Source organism: Leopardus geoffroyi, chromosome B3 (assembly GCF_018350155.1).
Source record: "Leopardus geoffroyi isolate Oge1 chromosome B3, O.geoffroyi_Oge1_pat1.0, whole genome shotgun sequence".
NCBI lineage: Eukaryota > Metazoa > Chordata > Mammalia > Carnivora > Felidae > Leopardus > Leopardus geoffroyi.
In genome coordinates, this window is record NC_059337.1 from 22,852,407 (window position 1) to 22,859,489 (window position 7,083).

Sequence of the window (7,083 nt, forward strand, 5' to 3'; positions counted from 1 at the left end):
AGTGTTTTTTTCCTGGAGAATGTACCATGTGTACTCAAAAAGAACGTTTATTCTGCTATTTTAGGATGAAAGTTTCTGAATATATCTGTTAAGTACATCTGGTCCAGTGTGTCATTCAAAGCTATTGTTTCCTTGTTGATTTTCTGTTTAGATGATCTGTCCATTGCTGTAAGTGGGGTGTTGAAGTCTCCTACTATTATGATATTATTATCAATGAGTTTCTTTATGTTTGTGATTAATTGATTTATATATTTGGGTGCTTCCACGTTGGGCAGATAAGTATTTACAGTAGTTAGTTCTTCTTGGTAGGTAGAACCCTTAATTATGATATAATGCCCTTCTTCATTTCTTATTACAGTCTTTATTTTAAAATCTAGTTTGTCTGATATAAGTATGGCTACTCCAGCTTTCCTTTGATGATCATTAGCATGATAGATTGTTCTCCATCCACTTACTTTCAATCTGCAGGTGTCTTTAGGTCTAAAATGTGTCTCTTGTAAGCAGCATATGGATGGACCTTGTTTTCTAATCCATTCTGATACCCTGTGTCTTTCGATTGGAACATTTAGTCCATTTACATTTAGAGTGAGAACTGAAAGATAGGAATTTAGTGCCATTGTGTTGCCTGTAGAGTTGGTGTTTCTGTTGATGCTTTCCAGTCCTTTCTAGTCTTTTTTGCTTTTGGTATTTCTCGTTTTATTTTGTCTTTTCTCCACTCAAAGACCCACCCTTAAAATTTCTTGTAGGGCTGGTTTAGTGATCACGACCTCCTTTAGCTTTGTTTGGGAAATTCTTTTTGTATCCTTCTATTTGGAATGACATTCTTGCTGGATAAAGAATTATTGACTGCATATTTTTCTGATTCAGCATGTTGAATATATCCTGCCAAGTTTCTGTGGATAATCTCTTTGCTTATAGAATACAGACTTTTTCCCTTGCTGCTTTCATAAATTTTTTCCCTAGTCTGTGTATTCTGTGATTTGACTATGATATGACTTCATGATTGTTAGATTTGTTGAATCTAATGGGAGTTCTCTTTGCTTCTTGGATTTTGATGTTTGTGTCCTCCCTCAGAATAGGAAAGTTTTCCATTCCACTTCACTCACATAAACCTTCTGCCCCTTTTTGTTTCTTTTCAACTTCTCGGACTCCTATGATTTGTATGGTATTCCTTTTTAATAAGTCACTGAGTTCTCCAAGTCTTGTACACTGATTTTGACTGGTTTTGACTCGTTTTGACTTTATTTCCCTCTTTTTTTTTTCTGGCACATTTTTCTCCATAATTTTATCTTCTATATTGCTTATTCGCTGCTCTGCTTCACTCATCCTTGCCATCGTGACATACATTCCAGATTGCATCTTGGTTGTAAGCATTTTTAATTTTGATCCGATTAGAATTTATTTCTTTTTTCTCCACAGAAAGGGATTCTCCTGTCTTCCATGCTTTTTTTAAACCCGAGCTAGTACTCTTTTTACCAAGGTTCTAAATTCTATTTGACATCACACTTACATTTGTGTTAATTAAGTCCCTGGCTGTCATTTCTTCCTGTTCTTTCTTTTGGTGTGAATTCCTTCCTTTTGTCATTTTGAAGGAAGAAAAAAATTAACAAAATAAAAAACAAAAATTAAAGAATTAAAAACAAAACACAAAATCAAATAAAGAAAGCTATATCCTAGGTGTGTTTCAGTCTGCTTGTTCAAAGAATCTTGATAGAACAGAGAAAAAGGGAAAGAAAAGAAAAAAAAGGTAAGAAAAATTTAAAAAACCCTATAGGATAAAATAACAAAAATGAAGCAGAATAAAACATTAAAAAAATTAAAAACTAAAGTAATAAAATTTTCTCTTTCTGTATCCAAGAAAGGGAAAGAAAAGAAAGAATTAAGAAAGAAAACAACTTAATCAAAAACAAGCAAAGAAAATGAACAAATAAATGACCTCACAAGCAAAATGTAACCCAGAGGAATTTACATTATTTCCCCTATTACTGAAAGTATGAAGCACTCTATAGTCTGTATGATAAGCAGGTGAAGTGACTTGTGCTGGTCTTCTGGGGGAATGTGCTTAGAAGGCGCAGTTGGGCAGGACTTGACATAGTGGCTCCATTCTCCACCAGGCGGTGCTGCTTAGCTTACTGGGGTGGATTAATATGCATGCATGTGGAGGGCAGAGGTGGAAATGGCTTCACCCAGCTCCCCAGTCTATTGTGCAGGAACTACAGGTTCTCACTGACTGGTGACCAAGCACTCCTCCTTTGTCTAAGGCCTCCATCCACTCCCTGCCTCTACCTTGTCTGTGTCAACGCTGTCTGCCTGCTAGTCAGCACCTTCCTCCAGAGTTTTACCTCAGATGGGGTTGTGTTTCAAAGCCCCACATTTCAGAGACCCTTGCAGTTTAGACCCATGCCAACACTCTATGGAGGTTCTTGCTGAGCAATGGCTAAGTGCACCAGAAAATGTCATGTGATCATTCAGTGGCAGAGATTCAGAGATTATGGCAAATCACAACACACAGCTAGTGCAAGGTTTTGTTGCACTCTGAAGTCTTTTTCCCAATATCAGCAAACATGGCTACTCTCTGTGGTCTGCTGGGAATTTTGCCCATGGGGAGGCCCTATGGCCTGCACCAAATGCACTTCAAACAGGGGATCTGATTCTTCCCATGTTGTACACAGATCCCTCAGACTGTGTGGCTTGCTCCTGGGAATTAGCTCAATTTCCTCACCAGAGCACCACCAGGCACTGCACTCCAAAACTACAGACTCTGTTCTCCACTGTTTATAGAATCCTGGTGGTATTGAAACCCTCTCCTTTCTCCAAGTCAATGGCTTTAGGGAACATATTTCTTGTTCAGTGCCCTGTGTTTTCATTCTTTCTCTTTCTCTCCAGCAACTTTTGGGAGAGTGATTTTCTTGCACAATCACAATGCACTGTACTCTCCCCCCTTTCACTTTCTCTCTCTTTCTTCTCTTCATGAAAACTGCTGTGTACCATCTACAGACTTTTTTCTCCCCCATGTACAAGCAAAGTTCTGTGGCTCCAGTTACACAGATTGTTGTGTTAATCCTAAGATAAATTTCCTAGGTGTTCAAAGTGGTATGGTTCTGATTTAGCTGCATTTCAGGAACAAGACAAGCTCAGGGTCTCCATGCTGTTCCACCACCTTAACTCCTCCTCCCTTGTGTTTGTTATAATTACAAGATTTATCTCAGCAACAACCATCAGAGAACTTACAAAAAAAATAAGGTTTATTACTTGCAAGTCCTAGGAATTACATGGCTCTCCTGGGGCCACACAGTAGGGTTACATGTAAAGAGAGAAAAAAAAACTTGAGAGAGAGAGAGAGAGATTGATCACTGGAACCTGGAACTCTATTTTTATTGTGGCTAAACGTTGGGTACCTAGGATTTCATGGCTTTACTCTTTATTCTCAAATTTAGGAGGAGTTACGATGGCAGAGGATTAGAAGAACCCTAAGCTTATTTTGTCTCTTGAACACAGCTAGATAGTTATCAAATCTTTCTTAACACTCAACAAATCAATAGGATGTCTGAGAGAACAAAAACTGCAAGTCTATGAGTAGAAGAGCAATCCTTTTGTAAGATAGGAGGTGCGGGGAGTTGACTTGGGGAGGTATAAATGTGGGTAAGGTGGCGTGGAGGGATCTCTTGCTTATGGAGGTATTGCAAAGTATTATAAGCAGCAGAGTTCAAAATCTGAACTTTTGGAAGTCCACTACTATATGGAAACAAAATATAAAATTAAATTATTGGGATTTCATCAAAATAAAAGGCTTCTGCACAGCTATGGCAACCTATTGAATGGGAGAAGATATTTGCAAATTAAATTTCTGATAAAGGGTTAGCATCCAACATTTATAGAAAATTTATCAAATTGAACACCCAGAAAATGAATAATCCAATTTAAAAATGTACATAAGACATGAATAAACATTTTTCTAATGAAGACAAATAGATGGCTAACAAACACATAAAAGGATTCTCAACATCACTCATCATTAGGAATATACAAATCTAAACTACAATGAGATATCAGCTCACACCTTTCATAATGGCTAAAATCAACAGCACAAGAAACAACAGGTGTTGGTGATTATGTAGAGAAGAGGATCCCTCTTGCATTGTTGATGGGAATGCAAACTGGTGCAGCTACTCTGGAAAACAGTACGATATAGCAATTGCACTACTATATATTTACCCAAAGAATACAAAAATACTAATTCAAAGGGATATGGCACTGCAATGTTTATTGCAGCATTATCTTCGATAGCCAAATTATAGAAATAGCCCAATTGTCCATCAACTAATGAATGGATAGAGAAGTTGTGGTACACACACACACACACACACGCAAGAATATTACTCATTTATTAAGAGAGTGAAATCTTGTTATTTGTAATAACATAGATGGAGCTAGAGAGTATAATGCTAAGTGAAATAAGTCAGCCAGAGAAAGACAAATACCACATGATTTCACTCATATGTGGAATTTAAGAAGGAAAACAAATGCACAACAGGGAAAAAGAGAGGCAAATCAAGAAATAGATTCTTAACTACAGAGAACAAACTGATGGTTAACACAGGAAAAAGTAGAGAGGAGGTGGGTATATACATGATGGGTATATAGGTGCACTTGTGATGCTGTTTTATGGAACTCTTTAATCACTATATTGTATACATAAAAGTAATATTACTCTGTATGCTAATTAACTGGAATTATTTTAAAAACTAAAAAAATATATATATATCACTTAACCCCATTAAGTGGGATTTAGTCCTGGGATGGAAGGGTAGTAATATTTGCAAATCAATCAATCACAAATATAAGAAACAGGATAAAAAACATATGATCATTTGGATAGATGCAGAAAAAAAACATATGATAAAGTAAAACATCGATTCATGATAAAAGCCCTGAACAAAGGAGGTTTAGAGGGAGTATATCTCAACATACTGAAGGCCATCTATGAAAAATGCACAGGAAGCTGATGCACTGAGTGGCTCAGTCAGTTGAGAACCTGACTCTTGATTTTGGTTCAGGTCATGATCTCATCATTCATGAGATGTAGCCCTGGGTTGGACTCTGAACTGATAGTGTGGAGCCCAGTTGAGAGTCTCTCTCTCTCTCTCTCTCTCTCTCTCTCTCTGTCTCTCTCTCTCTTTCTCTCTCCTTCTCTCTCTGCCCCTGACTTCAAAATAAATAAACAACAAAAAAGAAAGAAAAAATGCACAGTGAACCTCATACTCAGTGGGGAAAACTGATAGCTTTCTCTCTAATTCCTGGAAGAAGACAAGTATGTCCACTGTCACCACTTTTTTATTCAACATAGGAAGTCCTAACATAGTAATCAGATAAGAAAGAGGAATAAAAGGCATCCAAATTGGTAAGAAAGAAGTAAAATTTTCACTATTTGCAAATGACATGGTACACTATATAGAAAACCTGAAAGACTCCAGCAAGAAAAACAAAAACAAAAACAAAAAACAACTCCTAGAATGGATAAATGATAAGTGAAATTACAGGATACAAAATCAATGTTCAGTAATCTATTGCACTTATATATGCTCATAATAAAACCACAGAAAAAAACCTCTGAAGATTCTGTGTTTTTGTTGGTATGTTTCCAGAATGCTTGTTACCCAGCTCAGGAAAACTGCTTGGTTTTCATCCTTCCCATGATTGATTTCTTCTATCTTATAATTTACAGGTTTCATCATACATTATTTTATTCCTTCTGATTAGCAGGTTATGTAATATCTCATGTAGTCTGGTCAATATTATCCTCATAATTCCAGTGGGGATCCTGTTCTGGCACCTCATCACCACCCACTTGTTAAATCTCTTGATGAGAGTTGACAGTCACTAGACTATCTGTATAATTTCTACTTTTTCTTACAATATGATTCTTCTCATTAAAGGTACAGCAATGAGATAAAATAACAATAGCATCCTGTCAGGTCAGCAAAAATGTCAGCCTCATGCTGATGAATCATCCCTAAATTTATAGGTTTTATGATAATCTACCAAATTTGTCCTTAAAAATTCTTAGGTTCCCCATGGAGAAGAGGACATGTATCCTAGAAACTCCTCCATTATTATCAACTACTTCTCCAAGGGGATAGTGACTCTGAGGAGTGGGTGTAGTAAAGGTGGAGGCTAACTTACAGTCTGATTGCAACTTCATCTGAGATAGCTTTGAGACTCTTGGTTCCATCCCTGTTTGTCCTCTAAAGGCTTGACTAGGATAAGGGGAAGGTTCTTGGGGAGTTAAAGGGGGATATAGGAGTCTGAAAAGAATTTGGACATGTAGGTTTTGGTGGATGCTGAAAGAGGGGATCTGAAAGTAAGTCTTATTCAGAATCTTTGTAATCCAAGACAGAGATAGAGTCCACACAGGCATGGCAGTAATTAAACAAATTAAAATCCTGGTATAGTTTCATGAAACCCTGCATGTAAGGAATCCCTAATGACTTTTAAGACTGCTTGTAAAATAAGTCCACCTGTAGAATGATATTAAAGTTAAGGGATCCACTTAGTGCCCATTTCTCCTGGTCAAAGTTTATTGGGGCCAAGTGATGTCACAAAAGAAAACTAACTTCTTTTGCTCATCTAGTGTAATATGGTCCTGATTATTCAATGTGCAACCAAAGGAAGAGTCTTCAGGGAAGCATTGGGTGCTCCCCATTTTCTGTATTATTTATGAGCTACTATTATGTATCTTATTTCCAGGATGGAGTGCCTAGGTTCAGACATTGGTTAGATTACACTCTTGGATATCGTCCCAGGCATTCTTAGCATGCAGATCATGGAGAAGAAAGAGAAATGACAAGGGGCTCCCATGACCTGAGACTATAAGCTTGAAAGTGGTTCCAGATGTCCCCAACTTTACTCAGCCAAAGTCCCATTTACTTCTTAATCTAACTGCTTTTGGATCAAGAAACAATTAATAAGATGTTTAACGAAGAAGTGCAAGAGGAGATACAAGTGTCTGGGCTTCTTAAGGCTCATTTCTGGGAGTTATCCATATATTCTTCACAGAGACAAGAGACTCGAACTGGATACTTG

At 37.2% G+C, this 7,083-nt stretch overlaps 1 pseudogene; it reads left to right on the plus strand.

Moving 5' to 3' along the window:
- The window catches only part of LOC123583607, a 39,365-nt pseudogene extending 33,187 nt beyond the window's left edge, over positions 1-6,178 (plus strand).
- Positions 6,179-7,083: the final 905 nt, after the last annotated feature.